Genomic DNA, 23,712 nt, shown 5'->3' on the forward strand with positions numbered 1-23,712 from the left:
CATACTTACTACTGCTGTTTTCATGCTGCTACTCCCCAGTGAAATGGTTTTATTTATTGTATTACTAGTGGTTTCATTTTATCTCATATCTTTTTAAGTATATATTTTACATTTAATATACTGTTTTTCTATAAACCGGGCTAAATGTGAAATATCCTTTAGTTTAATAACATTTTTTATATTTTATTATTTTTATATTGTTCTTGTGTGTATTATGTCTTGTAGTATTTTGCTTTTCACATAATTTTCGCAATAGTCTTGTTATTTGCTTATTGTACCAAGTTAGGGTGTCGCTCGTAATTTCATTGTAATTTTTTTTTTTTACAATGACAATAATGGATTTCTGTTCTATTCCGTCTATTCCATTCTATTCTAAAAAGGAACTGGTTAAGTCTGTAGATGATACCAAGCTAGTGAGATTGATAGGTAACCTAGAAACTACTGAATCATTTCAGAGGGACTTGGACAGCATGCATGACTGGTCAGATTTGTGGCAAATTAAATTTAATGTAAGTAAATGTAAAGTATTATACATATGGAGTAAAAACATTAGGTTTGAATACACAATGACAGATCTGAAAATTGAAAAGTACCCCTTATTTCAATGATTTAGGAGTCACAGTGGACTTGACACTATCAACCTCCAGACAGTGTTTAGCACCCACTAAGAAAGCTAACAGAATGTTAGGTTATATACCACAATGTGTGGAGTACAAGTCAAAACGGTTATGCTTAAGCTTTATAACGCATTGGTTAGACCTCACCTGGAGTACTGTGTGTTAGTTTCCAAGCTATAAAAAACAAATACAACAACAACAGCATTTACTTATATAGCATATTTTCATTAGAACATTAGAACAATCTAGACAAGAACAGGCCATTCAGCCCAACAAAGCTCACCAGTCCTATCCACTTGTTTCCTCCAAGAAAACATCAAGTCGAGTTTTGAAAGTCCCTAACGTCTTACTGTCTACCGCACTACTTGGTAGCTTATTCCAAGTGTCTATCGTTCTTTGTGTAAAGAATAACTTCCTAATGTTTGTGCGAAATTTACCTTTAACAAGTTTTTAACTGTGTCCCCGTGTTCTTGATGAGCTCGTTTTAAAATACAAGTCTCGATCCACTGTACTAATTCCCTTCATAATTTCATACAAGCAATGTAGCTCAAAGTGCTTTACAAGATGATGAAAAGATAGTCATATGAAATGAATAACAAAAAAGATTATGCAATAATATTAAAGAATAAATTACAAAGGAAAAAGGTAAGGGCTGATAGCCACGAGGACATAAAAAACAGACATATATATATATATATATATATATATATATATATATATATATATATATATATATATATATATATATATATATATATAATATCTGCAGGGGTTCCAAGGCCAAAAAGACCACCCAGCTCCCAATGGGTATTCTACCTAGTGTAATTGGTCATAAATCAGTTCTCTTTGTTTTCTGGCTTCACATGATAATATTTGATGATGCTGGTCTTGTGGACATCGGGGACACCCATCTTCAATCCATCAACTCAGGGGGTGGCATAGTGCCTTGGTCAGGTGGTGGTGGCACAGATCACCACCATAGAAGAACTGGAAAAGACAGCAGAGAATATTAGAAATTAGTACAGATTGAGGAACCTTGAAGAATATGATCTATATAGGTTTTATGCCTATATAATCTTTCAGGAAATACAACTAAAATATAGCTACAAAAAAGCCATGTTAAAATAATGGGTTTTTAGCAGTTTTTTAAAACGATCTGTAGTACTAGCCTGACAAATGTCAGTTGGTAAAGTACTTCAAATTTTGGGTGCTTGATAGCAAAAGTCCACATCAGCACTTCTTTTAAGTTTGGCTCTTGGAATTATAAGCAGACCTGGGGTATAGGGGGACAGGCATTCCAAAATATAGGGCAGAGCAAGATTATTTAAGGCTTTCCCTCTTCACATTTAAACCTAAGGGATCAAGTTTATTTCTAATATCCTCCCTATATCCATTTTAGCCTGTGATTACTAAAAAAAGGCATAGCATTACTAGAATGAGACAAGAGCAGACAAAAGCAGCTAGGCTGATTTCAGGACTGCAGAGGATGAATTACAACTAAAGATTAAAAGAGCTGAGCCTTTTCAGTTTAAGCAAAAAGATTAGAGGTGACATGATTGAAGTGTTGAAAATTATAAAGGAAATTACTGTTCTGAAATAGACTGTTACTTTAAAATTAGTTTATCAGGAATACAGGGACAAAGTTGGAAACCTGTTAAAGGTAAATTTCATACAAACATTAGGAAATTTGTTTTCACACAGAGAACCATAGACACACAGAATAAGTTGCCAAGTAGTGTGTTAAACTACTAGTAGTGTGGTCAACAGTAGGATATTAGGGAACTTCACAGCCAGGCTTTATGTTATTTTATAAGAATTAAAGTGGACAGGACTGGTGAGCTTTGTTGGGCTGTATGGCCTATTCTTATCCTGATTGATCTAATATTCTAATGTTTTATATAAAGAGAAAGAAATGCCAAGGAGCAATAAGAAATTAATTAAATTAAATTGGCACATGCAAGAATCTTTGCAGTCTACCACTGTGATGCTCAGCTACCAAATAAAGGTGGAAGAAAGTGTCTGAACATCCCACTTCCTAGAATTTAAACTGGAGTTCAGCAAAGCCAAGGCAGCTGTCATTTCATCATTCATCTTCATCATTAATAACACTTTTGTCATATAGTTTGTTGGACAGTGCAGAAGGTTCTGTCTGAAGAACAGACTTACATTATCCAGTTTTTGTAAGGTCATGGGAGGCACTCTTGATGCCAGCTAAAAAGTCTCAACTTCTTTGTGTTAGAATGCAGCCTCCATATCATATCCGATAAGATGATCAATCACAAACTAAGTACCATTTAGAGACAGCTGTTAGACGTAACCAGTCGGACACCTGAGTTTGAACAAAGGGGCCACAACTCAAGAATGAGTTACATTGATGGAAGGAAGTTTGAACCAATTGTCAACCAAAAGGTTGGGCTTATGTGCACCCAATAAACCAAGACCTCTATTTCTTCCCTTAAAAACCCTTTGCAAAATCCAGATCCTAGCATTCCTCAATCAACTCACTGCTCAACTTGGCCATAACATTTGCTGTTCAAAGCAGAAATTCCAGTGTTTAATACTAGAATTACCAGAGCCTACGAAAAAACTCGTAGATCCGTCCCACTTTAAATCGCTTCCTAAATCCGTTCGCACCTCTCTGCCAGCGTCTTTTGTCTTCTAAATGTGCCGATAAAGACAAGCAGCAAGCAGCCAGCTATTTCCCTTCCCCCACCGACTTAGAATGTGCATCAACTTCTCCCAGCTCATGCCTTGATTGATTATATGTTAAATGTTAATGTTTTGGGCACATGCACTATCCTTTGTATGTAAGAGCCAGATCTACAGCATAAAGTCACAAGTGCAGAGCTTCCCATGTACATATACAAAGTACAGCAATGGCAAAAGTGCATTCTTGATCTGAAGTAGAATCGTCGTCATGATTTGAGTTTACCTCTGTTATAGCACGTCTATGTGAAAACAGCAGTGTCAAATGCAGGGAGGGGGGGTATGGGGAGTTGGGATTGTGAACGCGGCTGAGAAAATAACAGAATAAAAAAAACAAAGCTAACCTTTACAAGTATCATAAATTACACCGGCTGTTACAGACTGGAATCAGATGTAAGTTTTTATTCTAAACTAGTAAGAATACGAGCATCTCAGTTCTCAAAACAGACTTGTCCAGGATCGAACCCATGAAGCTTTGATTACCAGTCAATGGCTGATACCACTGCGCCACCAAAGCTGTGATAGCAAATGCATGTCAGTGTCGTGGATAAATGCGGGTTGTTTTTCTGTAGTTATATTTTAGAATAAAAGTGCATTTGTTCTGTTATATTTGTACCTTTTGTGAAAGTGTTTCTTTGATATTTGAAATTCAGGCTTCACACATTATATACTTCATGTCTACATATTGTCAATTATTACTAACACATGAAAAAGTTTCTGTTTTAAAGATGTGTTTACTGTACATAGATTACTGTAGACACTGAACACACATGAGATGCAAGTGTTCCAAATAACGATATAGTATTTATAAAAGTTGTCATTTTGCTTGACGCCTTACTCTATACAACTCTAAGCAACTGACACACAGGTAAACAGACTTGAGCTGAGACAACTGTGCAGGATGGGGGGATGTGATAGTAGGCTGCTTGCTGTTTTCTGCTTATCAACACATTTAAAGTACAAAAGACGCTGACGAAGAGATGAGAAGCGTTTTAAGGTGGGACGGATCTACGAGTTTTTCCGTGGGCTCTAGTAATTTTAGTGTTAAAGGGCAAAGGCTGAAAAAAACAATCCCTTCCACTCCAAAAGTTAACTGGGGCTAGGCAAGAAAAATGGAAGATCGTCTGTAACTGATGTTGGATAAGGGGTGACATTAGTCCAAACCTTGCTAAATATAGCAAGTGCCAAGACAGAGGAAGGTCGTACATGTAAAGCCACACATTTGCCTTGCTATGGGGACTGACATGATTACCAGATGACCTAGTAGGGATTACTTTGCTAGAGAGAAAATGACCAACCTTAGTGTGTTTAAAGCTCAAAGCAAAAAAGCAGTGCTGCCCACAACCATAAGGTGCAACCAAGGCAAAGAAAGAGATGACCTCCTAAAACAAGGAAAGAAAGTGTACTGAAGATTCTTATGTGTGTCTGGAGAAAGCTGACAAGGAAAGTAACAAAGCATCACTTAGGCCGGACCATAAGTATACCTACTTTGATTCTGAAAACAATTAATTATAATTTAATAGATAGGATAAAGGCAGCTAATTTATTATGGCATTGGTGTCACTGTAACTGAAAGGTATTAACCTTGTGAAGGATAAGTTCTAGTTGTTATGAGTTTAATCATTCTAAATCCTGTAGGAAAGTGCAGAGCAGCATCTCTCTCTCTCTCTCTCTCTCACACACACACACACAAACACACACACACGCACACACTCACACACACACAGACTACTGTGAGGGGGTGTTAAGCCAGTATAGGCTAGCTGTGAGTAAAGCCAACACCTTCTTCAAGGTGCAGACACTGGAAGCTTAATAACTAGCTAAAGAACTTATCCATTTCGCCCACATAGAGACGAAAAAATCAAATTAAGCTATCATAATTTTATGTTTTGTTTTGTTAGTTAATGTCTTTCATTTATATATCTACTGTATATGCAAACATCTCTTTCCAAATATGTATACTTGCAAATATCCAACTTCTGTTATCCTTATCTTATAAATAAACTGTATTATTTTGTTTATTCCAATACGCTTGCTTGGGTTATTTGTTGAAAGTAAGTCTATCACCAAATTCGGATCACAACAGATGAAATGAAAGTGTTTAATGCAGACTTTTGCCGATTTATTAACTTTGTTCATAAATTGTAGAGAAGTGATCATATTTCTGGTATCCTGTGTGATGGACAGCCAGGTCCCATGCTCGGCCGGGATGCCCTGCTGCATATGTTCCGGGGGAGCCACAATGGACAGCTCAATACCTCCCCCGGGATGCTTGGTGGCAGCCTCCCTGTCCGAAGTTGATTTCCCAGTCTCCCGCATGGCTCCATGGGACATGGAGTCCTCCACAGCCTGGTTGGGAGCTGGGGTGGCCACTATTTGGGACCAGGTGGTCAAGCACCTGGAACACTTCCGGGTGGGCTATAAAATGGGCCAGCCTCCACCACTAAAGGGCCAGAATCGGGAGGAAGAGGACGAGGTTGCCTGAGAGGAGTGGTGGTGCAAGGTGGAGAGTTGTTGCTATTGTGTTTAAGTGCTTTGGGACTGTGTTGAGCCTGTGGGACACGGGGAAGACGTACCCCACGGCTGAAGAGAAAATAAAAGCCTTTGTGATTTTGACACGTGCCTCTGTGTAAGTCTGTGCCGGGTTGGGCACTATATAGGGCCTTTATCACACCTGGCTGGAAATTGAATAAGAGATGCCTCATCCAACCTACAATACTTTAAAATCTCCCTTTGTGGGTGTCTTGTTGATTGTGTTAAATAATTCCCAGCATTGCCAAAGTGAAAACTAATAATTAATTAAGTGAGTGATCATTCAGCTTCGCACTCCTACAAGGCCAACAGCTCAAAAATCCTGCCATACGAAGAAGTAAGTACACCCTATGAATTTTTTTTTTCTTTTTCAACATATTAAGATTTGATCTTTACTTAAACAGTATCTTTAGGTGATGTAAACATAAAGAAAACAATGAATTTTACTTTTGCAATAATTCATCCAATGAAGAATGAACAGATGTGCCAGTTCCATCTGTGGAAAAGGTAAGTTCAACTTTGGCATTAACAGTTGGTATTTAAGTAGTCATAGGAGACATCGACAGGGAGATGTTTTTTTCCACTCGTCCCACTCGTCCTTTCAGAATTCTTTCAGCTATGCATAACCCAATTTCAAATCCCACCATTGCATTTTTCTGAGATTCAGATTACTGCTTTGATTTGACCATTCCAGGATCTTCCCATTTGAGCCATTCTTTGGTGAATTTATTGGTACATTTAGGGTTATTGTCATATTGCAAGATTCACTTTTGGTTGGGCTTTAAACATTTGACGAGTGGTCTCAAATTATCCTACAGCATTATCTGGTACAGTGCAGAATGTGTTGCAGGCATACTGTAAAGCAGCTTGAACCCATATAATTTGAACCACCATGCTTTATAGTTGGTATCAGGTTCTTCTGGCCAAACACCGGCTGTGTGTTTGTTTTGTCATCTGGTACCGTGGCCAGATAACTCTATCTTTGCTTTGTCTGCCCAGAGAACACTGTTCCAGAGGTCTTCAGCTTTGACTAGGTATTCATGAGCAAAGTTTAGTCTTGCCCTTATGTTTTTTTTTCTGTACAGCAAAGGTTTCCTCCTCCCATGTACATCTAATTTGTGCAAACTGTAGACTCCTCCACTTTGATATTAAACAGAAACAAGAGCTACTTGCATATCCCATCATGAAATTCTTGGGTTCTTAAAGCGTTCTCTTAGGGCATCTTGTGACCTTTGATGTCTTGCCACTTTTATCAATACTCTTAATTAAATTTTGTTATTGTGACAATGTGGGTTCAGCGCCATGCTCCCATCGGCTGTTCGGGAGTCCTTGAATCCTACATCGTCGGTAATGTCACCGAGATGAGCTGACAAATAAGAACAAATCTCTCATGAAGCCAGGGGATATTTCCAAAAGTGAAAAAGTGCTTTTATTTAAAACAATCAAAAATCAGAAAGTGCAGTGCAACAAGTTCCAATAAATAAATCCATAATAGTTGTAGTGGGGCCTAAAACCATCAATAAATAAATCCATTAAAATCACAGATTAATACGCAGTCTCTTTCACTCATTACTCTCCGGCCCACCTCCGTCACTCTCTCCCCGACTCACCCATTGCTATCACAGCCAGCGGAGCCCCAACAGACACGAGCTCCCTTAGTCAACCTCCATCTTGGCCTCCAAAAAGGACGTTACTGCCAGACCTTCGAGATTGGCTCTCCTTCCTTCATCTTTTGCGCACCCTCGAGGGGACACCTCTCTGCTCACCCCATTCGCTAATTGTCAGTGGGGCAAACTAGCCCCAAGAGCGCCTCCATCTAACGCAGGGCCCCAGCTCATTCTCTCTTTTCAGGTGGCCAGATCATCCAGCCTAGACTGCCATTGCCGTCATTTAACCTTCTTCTCCTCCATACATCTTTCTACCTCCTTTCCTTTCTCTCCCACGATTTTTCTTCCTCTCATCTCCATCCATCTATATATACCCACACCTGGCTGCCTCCATGGGCGCAGCGTCTTAATTAAACACTGCAGGAAAACAATGAGGCAAACAAGAACGACTGCACCCACACATCCAGAAGCGACTTGCTCCAATCACCTCATTAACTCCATGCGGTGGTGCAATCGCGCCCATGGAGAACGACACAGCTATACGAGTTTAAAAACCCCACCCTTTTTTTCGGAAGCCGCGGACCCGCTATACCACAGTTATCACTTATAAAATTGTCTGGAGCAGCACATTGGCTGAAAGGAATTGCAGTTCCCAGTTAAGCATTTGGACAAGGTTGCAGATAAGATGAAGGGACTGTGTGGGCAATAAACATTAAATACCTTTCTTACTGGATAAGTTGTGTGAAGTTGAATACACTCAAAGCCACAGCACCTGGCAAACACTTGCTAAATAGCAAAAACAAAAATATTTATTTATATAGCACATTTTCATACAACAATGTAGCTCAAAGTGCTTTACAAGATGATGAAAAGGAAGTCATATGAAATGAAAAACAAAAAAGATTATAAAATAATATTAAAGAATAAGTCACAAAGGAAAAAGTTAGGGGCTGATAGCCAGGAGGACATAAAAAACAAACAAAAAAAGAGAAAGTTACAAGAAAAGACAAACAATTAAGACAAGGCAATAATATTAAATAATAAGTAACAACAAAAAAAAGTAAAGTCAAATGGCTAGAAGGACAGAAAAAACAAAATCTGCATGGGTTCCAAGGCCAAAGGACCACCCAGACCTCACTGGGCATTCTACCTAACATAAATGTTCCTAAATCAGTCCTCTTTGTTTTCATGCTTAACATGTGAGGATTTGATGAAGATGAGACACCTGCCTTCATTCCATCATCTCAGGGTGCTGCATGATCAGGTGGTGGTGGCACAGATCGCCACCACAGAAAAAAATGGAAAAGACAGCAGAGAATAGTAGATATTAGTACAGATTGCAGATCCCTGAAAAATATAATTCTTCTAAGTTTAGGGGCATCACAGCAAATGGCTGTCTTACCACTTCTTTGAAACTTGGTTCTTGGAATTATAAACAGACCTCCAATCAAAGATCTAAGGTTATGAGTTGGCGCATAGTAGGGACAGGCATTCCAAAGTATAGGACAGAGCATGACTATTTAGGGCTTTATAAACTATTAGTAGTATTTTAAAGTCAATTCTGATTGACACAGGTAACTAATGTAACTGCTAAAACTGATGAGATGTGCTCAAATTTTATTTTTCTAGTTAGAATTCTGCACTAATTGCAACTGTTTGATATCTTTCTTAGGTAGGCCTGTTAGGAGAGCATTTCAGTGATCTAATCAATTAAAAACAAAATTCATTTTTCAGAGCCTTGTAAAGTTATAAGAAGTCTAATTTTGCTATAGTCCTTAAGTGAAAAAATCCAGACCAAATAATCTGGTTAATATAAGATTTAAACTTTAGGCCAGAGTCAGTAAGCACTCATAAATTCTTTACCTCTGTTTTGACTTTTAAGCCAAACGGATCAAGTTTATTTCCTCACTATTTCCATGTTTGCCAATCACAAAGATTTCTGTTTTCTCCTTTTCAGTATGGGAAAGTTACTACTCATCCAATCAGAAATACTGCTAAGACATTGGATAAGAGAGCCAACAGCATCAGGGTCATCAGGTGCTATTGATAAATAAAGCTGTGGGTCGTCTGCATCACCTTGTGATTTGAGATCAACAGACCTAAGGGAAGCATGTGGATTAAAAAGAGCAGCGGACTCAAAATAGATCCTTGTGGAACACCACGTACCATATATATGTATCTCCGAAGTACAGTACAATTACTACAACTAACAAAGAATTTATAAGAATACTGTAATCAATGGTGTCAAATGCTGCACTCAAGTCTAAGAGAACAAGAACAGATATACAGCCTCTGTCCACATTAACCAGCAAATCATTTAATACTTTAACCAGTACAATGTTTGTACTATGATTTGTTCTAAAACCTGTCTGAAAATTATCAAGAAAATAATGCTTATTCAAGTAATCCTTAAGCTGCTTAATAATTGCCTTTTCTAGAATTTTACTTAAGAAAGGCAGGTTAGAAATTGGTCTAAAACTGTAAAAAGACGGAGGAGTTGAGATTATTTTCCTTGAGCAGGTGTTTAACAACTGCGGTCTTCAGACAGTCAGGGAAGACCCCAGTATCTAATGATGAGTTCACTATGTCAAGTACAATATCAATAAGCACATCAGAGACTTCTTTTAAAAAAAGCCTTTTGTTACTGTGTCAAGGGCTCAGGTGGGGTGTTTCAGTTGAGAAATTGTGTCTTCTTTAACCTTCACCGAACTTTGCTCATTTCACTTCACTTCAGCAGGCGGCCTTTTCTCTGTGTGATTGCTGTCAGCGCATTGGCAAAACTGGGGATGAGCCGTGTTAGAACGCCACACTTGCTAGAACATTATAAACAACAAATATTGATAAATAAAGAACATGTGTTGGCTAATTTTCTTTTTTGTACAACATCACCAAATTTCAATAAAATCCATCAGGGGATGGACTTTGGGGTATTTTGTTTTTTTTATTGTGGTGGAATTTTTAACTCTAAATATTGCTATATTGACATAATCTTTTTTAGTAGAATGCTACTGCTCAAGACGTACCATCTTACTAAATTTCAGCTTTTCAGCTAAACACTGAAATAAATGAGTGAATGAGTCAGTGAGTCAGTCAGTGAGTCAGTCAGTTAGTTACCATTATATAAATACACACACACACACACACATATATGTATATATATGTATATTGTGGAAGGACAGCCCCCGGACACAGACAGACAGACACCGAATGTCCAAAATACACAAGTTTATTATAAACAACAACACCACAATGCCTTAATCAGCCAAATCAGATCCTTCTTTGTTTCTTTCTTTTCTCTTTCTTTCTTTCTTTCTTTTTCCTTAAATCCTTCTGCCACCTCTACTCCTCTCCCCACAAGTTCTGTCTTCCTCCCCCCAACTCCGGCTCCTCTACTGGAGTGAGGCGGCCCCTTTTATGTAGTACCCGGATGTGCTCCAGGTGCTCTGTGATGATCTTCTAGCAGCACTTCCTGGTGTGGCGGAAGTACTGCATGTGCACCTGGAAGCATTCTGGGTATCCCTGGAATTCCTCCGGCAGCACTTCCAAGGGTTCCATAATTGATGGAGCGCCCCTTGGCGGTGGCCATGGGACCCAACAGGGCCTCAGCTCTGTTCCAGTGGCCCCCATGCAGACCAGGGTGGCTGCCCTCTCATGGTCCAGGGGATATACTGTTATACTGTATATATATATATATATATATATATATATATATATATATATATATATATATATATATATATATGTAATGTTAAAAAAGAAAAAAAAACGTTTTATGAGGTGTGCTTGATTTTTTCATATGACTGAAACTTTTTTTTCACCACTCTGAAATGCTTAATACAACAAAAGAAGTAAACCAGGAAGGAAGAGGACATTTATTATAACAAGATTTTTCATGCCTCTGGTGAGAATAACTTTAGAACATTTGAACAATCTGGAATGAGAACAGGCCATTCAGCCCAATAAAGCTCGCTAGTACTTTCCACTTATTTCTTCCAAGAAAACATCAAGTCGAGTTTTGAAAGTCCCTAAAGTCTTACTGTCTACCACACTACTTTGTAGCTTATTCCAAGTGTCTATCATTCTTTGTGTAAAGAAAAACTTCCTAATGTTTGTGTGAAATTTACCCTTAACAAGTTTCTGTGTCCACGTGTTCTTGATGAACTCATTTTAAAATTACAGCCTCGATCCACTGTACTAATTCCCTTCATAATTTTAAACACTTCAATCATGTAACCTCTTCATCTTCTTTTGCTTAAAGTGTATAGGCTAAGCTCTTTTACTCTTTCCTCATAATTCAACTCCTGTAGCCCAGCAATGAGCCTAGTCACTCTTCTCTGGACCTTTTCTAGTGCTGCAGTAATCCCCCGCCTATTGCGGAAGTTACGTTCCAGACCCAACCACGATAGGTGAAAACCTGCGATATAGAAAGACCACATTTTTTTTATAGCTTAAGCCTTAAAATACCCATCCCACATGCTTTAAACACATGTAAACTTATTAAAACACACTTTATAAACACATATGATATGTGGATGTCGGGCTAAGGATATGAGTAACATCTCCCTATTATAAAACATTTTAACTTCACGCAAGACAAGGCAGTGAGACAGGATAAGATCTGCTGTACAGGCTTTTAAATGATTGACATGCAGAGCGACAAGCTGAAAAACAAGCAGCACAGAGCCAGCACAAAGTTCACTTCTCCTGAGCCGCATTGAGCTCCCCTCTTCCATACACTAAGTGGCAGAAGCGAAGCGTGCCTTGAGGGAGGGTGGGTTTGAGCGAAGCGATCGTGTCCAGATCCCAGTACTTCTCCTTAGGTGCGTTCAGCCGTCACAGCCTCCCTTCAGAATGTGCAGAGCAAACAGAACAGGCATGCATCTTGATCTGATGTGATTTTTAAGCTACCTATGCCCAAATAAAATGCTGTCAATCCCATAGTCCTCTCTGTTAGCAGGGTATGTACATCTGTACCTTTCGCCCATTTGCCTGTTACAAACATTTACTCTGTGCCTACCAGTTGATATTTCTTAGAGTATCTAAAGTCTTTTATTACTATTATAAGAAATATAATTTTAATGAAGTGCTGAACCTGGCTAATTTTTACTGGCACAAAGCCAGCAGCTGATCTGTCCATTTTTGCTTAGCCTATGTTCAGCTGACCCCCTTCACAAACAGAGCGGCAGAGATGCGAAGTGGAAAAAGGCTTGTACAGGCTTTTAAGTGATTGAAGCAAAGCACGACAAGCACAACACACAGCTGGCCAGCATCAGCAGCAAGACACCAGCTGAACCGATCGCATCTCTTTAGCTTGCGTTCAGACCCTCCTTTCACAACACGAGCAGCGTTATAAGTGCCGCGAGAAAGATATTTAACCACGCCCGGGGCAGGAAATAAAGGACAAATATTGTTTTTCCAAAAGTTTTAAAGTAAGAATGAAAATAATGCATATGTAACAATTCCCATGAAAATAACAATCTCTTTAAATTGTTTATCCGGTAAACCAAACGAGGGGGTGGGTGAGCGAAGCGAGCAGGGGGCGAGCCTCCTAGTAATAATAATAGTATTAATAAATCCGCGATGTAGCGGGAGCACGATAGCTGAACCGCGATACAGTGGGGGATTACTGTACTATGTCCTTTTTGTAGCCTGGGGACCAAAACTGCACACAATACTCCAGATGAGGCCTCACCAGTGAGTTATAAAGCTTGAGCAGAACCTCTTTGGACTTGTACTCCACACATCATGTTATATAACCTAACATTCTGTTTGCCTTCTTAATGGCTTCTGAACATTGTCAGGAATAGGGATGGGAATTGATAAGATTTTCACGATTCCGATTTCATTTTCGATTCTATTTAACAATTCGATTCTTTATCGATTCTCCTATCGATTCTTATTTTTAGAAAAGGAGAACACACAGGTCGATTAGCTTAGAACTTTGTTTTATATCTTATCTTTGAACAAGATAGAAATTTAGGAGTAGCATGACCTTACAAACCCAACGGTGAGATCTTAAGAGATCCACAGCCTATGGCTCCTCGATGGGGTGCCACGGGGTCCCCAGAAAAAAATTTGTAAATGTAAAGTAATAAAAAAGTAAATATTCTTCTGTAGCAATAACAAAGTATAACATAAATTATTCTGTGGAAATTACACAAGAATGTCCTGTAACATTTACATTCTCCTTTTTAAAAGTATATATGAGCTGAGCACTCAAAAATAAAACTACATCAGCCAGCAACAAATACAATCAACTCAAGTCCAATGGAACTGTGCAATGTGCAATTCTGCAACCATCAACTATGGAGAATTAACAATTCTTTTGCAGAAATATAAGCATATCTGCTTTTTCCGGAAGGATACCTGATTTTTCTGAACTTATGGTCTCTCCAGCTGTGGAGAACACCCTCTCAGACGGGGTAGAGGATGCCTGCACACACAGAAAGCTTTCAGCCAGTCCTGACAGCAGAGGCAGAGTCTCTCTCTTGCTCCACCACCATAGGGAGTTCATTATCCTTGCAGGGGATTGGGGTTAGGCTTCTATACAGCTGGATCTCCTGATCCACTCTCTGGGCCAGGGAAAGAACGGGCTGCCATTGTTGGAATGACTGCATCTCATTGTCCTCCTCTTCAAAGAGTTCCTCCAAGGCCGTTTTTTTTTTTTTCTTTACTGGTGGAGCCTGAAATGAAAAACACATAATAAAAAATTAAGCAAAAAATGAACAATCCATGGGATCTAAATTATCATCACAATGAGCTAAACTTACATAGTCTGCTTCATCTTCATCTTCAAACAACTCTCCCTGTGTGTCTCCTTGCTCCAGGTGCTTGAGTAGAAAGTGACAAATAAACAAACAAATCAAACTAAGTACCACAGATCCAGAGATGAAAGGTCTCACTCTCACAATGGAAATGTGCTACAATGAAAGACACTCTCATATTGAAATACCTCATCTGCTCCTGCCTCTGTGTTTGCTGCAATTGCTGCTTCCCTGATCCTGTCCCAGACTTCATCCTTATCCACTCTGGATTTAAATTGGGGGTCCAAGATGGTGGCCTCCTCCAGGAATCTCTGGATATCAGCATCCTTAAATTTTTAAAAGGGAGGAAAATGTGACATCATGACTATTCTTAAGTATTTATAACTGTCATTTTATTTATGATAAATAAATCATCAATTGTACCTGGTATCGTTTGGAAAGATCTTTCCAAATGTTTTCCTTTATGCTCCTTGTGAAGGCAGAGTCATCTTCTTGTATGGTGTAGTGTTGCTGTAGCTTTTGCAGGATGGGCAAAATCTCACCACAGGTCGGACTTTTGTCGCTGGAGACTGCTAGTGTGGAGGTGTAGTGCTTCCGCATGAGCAGCACAAACGCCTCTGCTTTTCTTAAGTCATCATTGCCCATTTTAGCCAGTCTGCAATATCAACAAAACAAAAATACAACAGATATGTTGCATAAAACAAACAAAAATAAAACCTGAGTCCAAGTTAAGCCATATTATCATTATTTTTCAATACTACTCACCTTTCCTTTTCCATGGACTTTCTTATCCGTGGATCGATGGCTGCAGCCTGGATGGCAGGAAACTGCTCGCAGAATCTCTCCATCATCAAATACAAAGAGTTCCATCTGGTCTTTACATCTAGGAGGAGCATATGCTTGGGCAGCTCTGAGGGGTAACACATCCACAACTTAAATGCTAATGTACTATTACTTATCTTAGTTTATCCATCCATCCATCCATCCATTTTCTAACCCGCTGAATCCGAATACAGAGTCACGGGGGTCTGCTGGAGCCAATCCCAGCCAACACAGGGCACAAGGCAGGAACCAATCCTGGGCAGGGTGCCAACCCACTGCAGCTTATCTTAGTTTATGAATTTAATTTGATCATGATCTAATGGTTTACATGTACACAATCGTAAAAAACTATTTACTATGCTTACTGAGCAATTCTTGCTTCTCCTTCAGGACCACTTTTGCCATGTGGGACCTCTTCATCCATACAATCACAGAGCGAATTCCTGCCGCCCAGTTGGAAATGGCAGGACAGTTGTAGAGCTTCTGAGCTCCAAGGTTCAGGGTGTGTGCAAAGCATGGAAACTTGAGAATTTGTAGCTTTTTGACAGCTACATCCATGTTGGCCGCATTATCAACAGTGGCTGCCACAACCTTGTCTTTGATACCATACTCCTCCAAGATCTCATCAATCTCCTCTGCTACAGCTGTCCCTGTCTGTGGCTGGTACACTGGTTTGGTTTTGAGGACTTTTTCTTGAGCCTGGCCATTCCTGACATAATGCAGTGTTACTGTGAGGTAATGATCTTGACTAAAACTTGTCCATCCATCTGCTGTGATGGCTGTCTTCAACACATGTTTCAGCTCAGAAATCAGATTTGCCTTTTCGACCGCATACCAAGTAGGGATCAAGTGGTTGGTTAAACTGTCTCTGTTTGGGGCTTTGTACTTAGGGTTCGGAGTCTTTGTCATTTCTCTAAAAGATATATAAATGGAAACGGATGAAACATCTGGTAAGAGGAGAACATGCAACTTTGACATTCCCTGACTTAGCCTACAATTAAACACATTCACTTACCGAAAATCCGGGGCATCTACTGTGGCAAATGGGTGCAAGCCTTTTACCACAAACTTAGTCACTGCTCGGTGACATTCGTCTATCCTGGCCTGTGTCATTTTACTTTTCCCTGCCTCTGTGAAAGGAGAAGCTACCGGTAGACTGCAGCGAGAACTGCCAGCATCTGAGCCAGCCAGACTCTGTCTGTCTCTCTCGTCATGGTCATCTAAATGCAATGCACAGTAATAGCAGTTTTAGCAATAAGGCAGGGGTCGGGAACCTATGGCTCGCGAGCCAGATGTGGCCCTTTTGATGGCTGCATCTGGCTCGCAGACAAATCTTTAATAAAAAAATAATAACGTTAAAAACATAAAACATTCTCAAGTATTTCAATCCATTCATTTCCTACTGCTCATGTTCATGGTTGCGGGTGGCTGGAGCCAACCACAGCTGTCCTCCGGGACAACACCAAATTTATATTGGATAATGCGTAACGTACACGGGTCGTTGTGAGGTCAGGAAGTAAACTTCCCTCCTTTTAATCAAGTAGTCAGCTAGCTAGTTGCAGAAACCCTTTTATTGAAGAAGATGGCTAAAAGAAAAAAGATGAGGAGTATCGTACTTTTCAGCAGGAATGGACAGAGGAATTCGCCTTTGTGGAGAGAGCAGGTTCTGCAGTGTGTCTAATATGCAATGATAAAATTGCATTGATGAAACAGTCAAATATAAAGCAGCACTTCGACACACGCCATACTACATTTGCATCGAAATATCCTGCGCAGGACAGCAGGAAGAAAGCATGTCAAGAGCTACTGTGCAGAGTGCAAGCTAGTCAACAGCAACTCCGTGTTTGGACCAAACAAGGTGACTGGAATTCGACTAGCTTTCCTGGTGCTTTAGCAATTGTGAGAAATGGAAAGCCATTCACAGATGGGGAGTATGCCAAAACATTCATGCTTGATGTTGCCAATTAAGTTTTTGACGACTTTTCGGATAAAGACAAGACAATCAAACGAATAAAAGACATGCCTCTGTCGGCAAGAACTGTTCACGATCGTACCATCATGATGGCAAATCAAATTGAGGCAACACAAGTGAAGGACATAAATGCAGCACCATTCTTTTCTCTCTCTTTGGATGAGTCAAAAGAAGTAAGCCATTTATCCCAGTTGAGCGTGATTGCAAGGTATGCTGTCAGTGACACACTACGTGAGGAAAGTCTTGCTGTTTTGCCTATGAAAGGGACAAACAAGAGGGGAGTATTTATTCAAGTCTTTCACTGAGCTCGCTAAAGAAAAAAATCTACCGATGGATAAACTTATTTCGGTGTGTACTGATGGTGCTTCGTGCATAGTGGGTAAAAACAGAGGATTCGTAGCGCTTCTTCGTGAAATTGAAAAGAGACCCATCGTAAGTTTTCACTGCATCCTACATCAGGAGGCGCTTTGTGCTCAGATGTATGGCAAGCAGCTTGGTGAGGTGATGTCACTGGTCATTCGGGTGGTCAACTGTATTGTTGCCCGAGTTTTAAATGATCGCCAGTTTAAAACACTGCTGGATGAAGTTGGGAATAGTTATCCTGGTCTGCTTCAGCACAGTAATGTGCGTTGGTTGTCAAGAGGGAAGGTGCTCAGCCTTTTCTCGGCTTGTCTGAGCGAAATCCGGACTTTTCTTGAAAAGAAAAACATAGAGCATTCTGAGTTAGCTAACACTGAGTGGCTCCTGAAGTTCTGCTATCTCGTGGACATGACTGAACATCTGAACCAGCTCAATGTGAAAATGCAAGGCGTTGGAAATACAGTCTTATCCCTTCAACAAGCAGTGTTTGCATTTGAAAACAAGCTAGAACTCTTCATCGCCGACATTGAAACAGGTCATTTACTACACTTTGAAAAACTGGGAGAGTTTAAAGATGCATTCACAGCAAGTGACCCTGCTCAACATCTTGATCTTCAGCAGCTAGCGGGCTTCACATCTAATCTCCTGCAGTCATTCAAAGAGCGCTTTGGAGAATTTCATGAGCGCACTCGTCTCACGAGTGTGCAGTGGACAGCGCCGAACTGAGTTACATCTCCGGTGTCTCCATCAGAGATTTTGAGCTACAAGCTGCTGACCTGAAGGCCTCAGACATGTGGGTGAATAAGTTCAAATCACTGAATGAAGATTTGGAATGACTTGCACGAAAGCAAGCAGAGTTGGCAAGCAAACACAAGTGGGGAGAAATGAAAAAACTTCAACTCGCGGACCAGCTGATTGTCAAAACTTGGAACGCACTTCCCATCACATACCACACACTGAAGCGTGTGAGTATTGCTGTACTGACAATGTTTGGCTCTACGTATGCATGTGAGCAGTCTTTCTCTCATCTAAAGAACATTAAGACCAACCTACGATCACGTTTAACGGATGGAAGTCTCAACGCCTGCATGAAGCTTAACCTCACCATGTATCAACCAGACTATAAAGCCATCAGCAAAACCATACAGCACCAGAAGTTGCATTAATGGTAAGAAGTACTTTATTCATCACTGGTTTGCAAAAAGCATAACAACATTATTAAAACGAATTCAGAGACTTGTACTTTAAAAGTGTTGGTCTTACATAAAATGCACACATTTACTTGTATTTAGTTTTAAACATATTGTATGGCTCATATGGAATTACATTTTAAAATATGTGGCGTTCATGGCTCTCTCAGCCTAAAAGGTTCACGACCCCTGCAATAAGGCAAACCACGCTAACATAATATGCAATTTTAGTTGATTAGTTACCTGCCATATTAATGGGAGAGGACATGCAAATGTTACCGCTGCTGCTGGGTTGAGATTCACTAGTCCGGAGCGGATCAAAAACACGACATTCATTTAAGGTTATCGCGTGTTTTGTGAGCAAATGCTTTTACATATTCGTAGTGTTTCCTCCCTTTGATGAAATATCTACTTTGCAAGTATTACAAGTTGCCCTGTTGTCATCCTTTCTCGTAAAGTATAACCAAACTTTTGAGTGTTTGTGCCTCTTAGGCGCCATGTTTCCTGCTGGGTAAATGACACTACGCAACGTGGTGATGTCATTCGAGGCGAATGGAATCAATAGGGGAATCATTTGCAAAAATGGCAAACAATTCCAAGGAATTGAAACAGTGGGAACCTGTTCTCAACAAGAACCGGTTTTCAATTCCCATCCCTAGTCGGGAAGTTGAGAGCTTAGAGTCCTCTATGACTCCTAAATCCTTTTCATAAGGTGTACTCTTGATATTTCCGACCGCCCATTGTGTATTCAAACCTAACATTTTTACTTCCTATGTGTAATATTACATTTACTGACATTAAATTTCATCTGCCACAAATCTGCCCAAGCCTGTATGCTATCCTAATTCTTCTGTAATGATATAACGGATTCCAAATTATTTGCTAATCCACCTATCTTGTTATCATCTGCAAACTTAACCAGCTTGTTACTTATATTCCTATCTAAATCATTTATATATATATATATATATATCTATTAAAAATAGCAGTGGCCCTAGCACTGACCCCTGTGGAAAAACACTCTTAACATCGGCCAATTCTGATGAGGCTCCTCTCACCATTACCCTCTGCTTCCAGTGTCTGAGCCAATTCTGCGCCCATCTAAAAAAATCACCCTGAACTTCTTTAAGTTTGATGCCCAACCTCTCATGTGGCACCTTACTTATCAAATGCTTTCTGAAAGTCAAGATAAATAATATCATAAGCTCCACTTTTATCATATCCTTTTGTTGCCTAATAGAATTCCAGCATGTTAGTAAAACACGACATCCCTCTTCTGAACCCATGTTGACTGTTCAGAATATCTCCTGTCATTGCCAGGTGTTGCTCAGTCTTATACTTAATAATTTCTTCCATTAATTTTCCTGTGATGCAGGAATATTGTGAAGGAGAATGATAGCTTCATCTTACTCTTGGTAACAGGCAGTCATGTCATCTGTTGTACAGATATTTTAATACAAAAGATCAAAAAGAGCAGTGATGTTCCACTCCTTGGAACAGTCAAGTGGCAAATTCAAAAAAGCCACCTTATAGCACCTGAAAATCCTAAGTCACCACTTGTAATGAACTGTTAAATAAAATATCCTTGTGTACATTTTGTGGCACTGAACTGGTGGTGCAACATGGAAGTTTAAAATTAGACAGGTTCAGCACTTCATTAAAATTATATTTCCTATAATAGTAATAAAAGAGTTTAAATACTGTAAGAAATATCAACTGGGAGGCACAGAGTAAATGTTTATATTACAGAGAGGACTGTGGGATTGACCACATTTTATTTGGGCATAGGTAGTTTAAAAAATGTACAGTTTGGATCAGTTCATAACATATTGATGAGAGAAGAAGTGCTGAAACTTAAGATTAGATACTAGATGTTGCAAAAAACTTTTTAAGCGCTTAAAAGAAAAACTGAACAACAGAGATAGGAGAGGGCACACCAAACACACAAAATGAAACCTTACAAGTCATGTAGAAGCAATCTAGCATCTAACAGAAACATTAATTAGAATGATGAAACTCTTCTAATGATGTCTCAGTAATCAAAATGATGTATTTCTAATCTTTATTTTTATTTTTAGTGAGATTGTAACCTCTTTTTACAGAATAAAGAAATTGTGACAAAATTAAAGGGAATGGGAGAAGACAAGTTAAATTAAGGTAATACTGCTCACTGAAGAATAAACTGAAAAATAACAACGGAGAAGGCATTTGAGAGTTGGTGGAACGCAGAATGAGTCAATCTTGAGTCAGAGATAAAGAACAACACCGATGTAATGCTTACATGAAGGAATCAGCTCATAAGAGCAAAAATGTACATTAGGAATAAAAACAAAGTGTTCCTCTGGGACCTGAAAGATGTTAAGGGGAAACAGAGCAAAGGAAAATATGACAAGCCGTCAAACCTAAAATAGATTAGTCTGAAATGGAAGTATTCAATTCATTTTATACTGTATACAGCACTACATATTTACAAGCTCAGTGCAATGTTAAAATATAACAACAAATGGAAAAGCATTGCAATTGATAAGCAAGAATTAGTCATTCTTGACAGGTGATCCTGTTTTGATAGTTTCAATACGACAGTGTTTTTAGAAAACTATGTTTTCAAGTGTTTAGAAAATATGTTCTAAAAACCTGGAAAGATAAGACTATGTTTGAAAATAATGCTCAAGGTGTAGCTGAAAATATTAAAGAGAATGGTAACGTATGTCATCGGGAAAATGCAATTTAGATTAAGAAAAAACTGCAGAATGAGCAAGGAAATCAATAACCACCTATGTGAAGAAAATCTGAGGAAACGTTATTTATATGGGGTGAGTCTTATGATTCATATATTAGGACCTTGAGAAAAGAAGAAAGGAGCAGTTAAGGGTGGTGAAGTGGAGATTTATGGATTAAGTAGCAAATCCCTACCCCAACATATGTTTAGAAATGGTAGGTACATTCTATGACCGGATGAGAAGAAAATGAGAAGGCAATGAAAAGCAAGGATGTTACAAAAATAAAGGAAAGAGTAATAGCAAGCAAAGGTCCATAAGTAGTCAGGATTAGAGACAGTGGAGGCCGTGAACTCTTGTTTTGGAAGAATGCCTGTAAATAATTGGAGGTACAACTACTCTCACATTTTTTTTGTTTTATTTCTTTCCAGCTTAGGAGGTGGTTTATTATTTACAGAAGTTTAGTATTAACCGTTTAATATCAACAGCATACCAAAAATATGGATAAGAACAGGCCATTCAGACCGCCCAAGCTTGTCAATCACTATTCATACTAACTCTTATAAAACACAAAGTCAAGATTTGAAGGTTCCCAGAGTACTAATGTTTACTATAGCATGATAGCTAATTCTATACATTTATTTTTCTGAGTGTGTACAAATATTTGCTAAAGTTAGAGCTAAATTCCCCCTTACAGATTTAGCCTTTGACATATACTGTATAGTCATGAGTGATACAAATACAGAGATGTTTTGGCATTTTGACTATGATGGTGATGTAGTACTTTTTCTCCCACCGTTGCAAATTTTTCAACCCTTTTTCAAGCCTCAATAAAAACATTTTTTAAAAAGTTAAAAGATCTCGCTTATCTGTCCGCATCTTTGCTTGTGCTTCAGGCTTATTAAGAATGAAAAATCTATAATGAATGTATAAAAAGTTTGATTCTGTTCCCCTTCTTGAATTACTGTTCTATCTTGCCACCTGTGGTCTACAGATTAGTAGGAGATGCTGCAGTGATAGGAAAGTAAAGTTGGACCATAGGCCCAGATTCAAGTGCATAATGGCTGTGGGCAGCCCTGCCCCCAGAAAATCTTGGGCACCCTGACAATTATGGCTGAGCAGCTCTGAATTAAATTGACTATCAGAGTCAACGTAACTTTTTGTACCATTTTTATTTCTTTATGTGTATCTCATGATATCAACAATCACAGTGTCCACCTTTGGACCTTAACATTTGCATCATACATGTTCTTGACGTGAATCATCTCATCTTTCAAATAATGTGACAGATCTTTTGAATATTTTGCATCTAAATTTGAACAAGAGGCTGAGATCTCCTCCATGCTCATGCTCTTAAAGTTTAAAATTGGACAAAAAAGGTGACATATGTTGTTTAGGCTTTCAAAACGCCTGGACAATTCTAAAATTAAGGAATCCATCACAACGTGAAACATGCTTCTTCTGAATTTTACTTCTGGATCTTGGGATTTCCGATCACCTGCTGCTGTGTCAGAACCATTGGACTCAATAAGACATCTTGGACTTTTGTGATGCTGACCTGATCTGAATACTTCAGGTATCTCCATTTAATTTGCCCCAGCTTTAGCCTTGCACAAGAGAGCCTCCCACTGCTTGGGGCCCCTGACAAGTGTCATGGTTGCCTTCCCTTGGCGGCAGGTCAGCTGTGGGCTGTTTTACCTCCCCCAACAGCTAAATCTAATGATAGTAGAAACAGTCTTTGCATAGAGAACATATATGTCAGTCTACCTAACAAGGAATCTGAGCATGGAAATTAAAAAAAAAAATCTGGATTTTAGGGAAGTGTCAGCCCAAATCCATTCCATGATAAAACAACATCTTAAATGTACATCCAACCCATTAATATGCTATCATCAGGTAAAAAATGTATACAGTCTTAGTGCAGTACACTCCAGATAATAATAATGCTACATAAATTTTAATAAAATTTCATATAAAGCCTTAACAAACCCCAGAATTTGAAAATGAAATCCTTTTGTTTTAAATATAATCAAATTGAAACATGGAGTATAGCATGGAATATCATGGACGTAATACAGAACAATTATTCTTTACTAAATTCACAAACCAGAAGACCACTGGATTCCCTGTAGGAGGATTACCTTTGGAGTGGCGCACTGTGGATAGACAGAGCACTACAATCACTTCAAAGTCTTTACGATGTAAAGTTAAACTCCTTTTTACATCCGCTGCAGGGAAAAGATGTCTCTCTAATATACCGGTTAACCAAAGAGAGATTGTGCTCCCTTTAGGATCATTAACAGGGGGAAGACTGATTCCTTCTCAATTTAAAATCAAAATGCAATTCCCTAGAAAGCAGCATACAACGGTTCTCTCATCAAATGTAGAAATGTTCCACTAAAAATTGCACATGTAGGTGGATAAA

This window comes from Polypterus senegalus, chromosome 17 (assembly GCF_016835505.1).
Source record: "Polypterus senegalus isolate Bchr_013 chromosome 17, ASM1683550v1, whole genome shotgun sequence".
NCBI lineage: Eukaryota > Metazoa > Chordata > Cladistia > Polypteriformes > Polypteridae > Polypterus > Polypterus senegalus.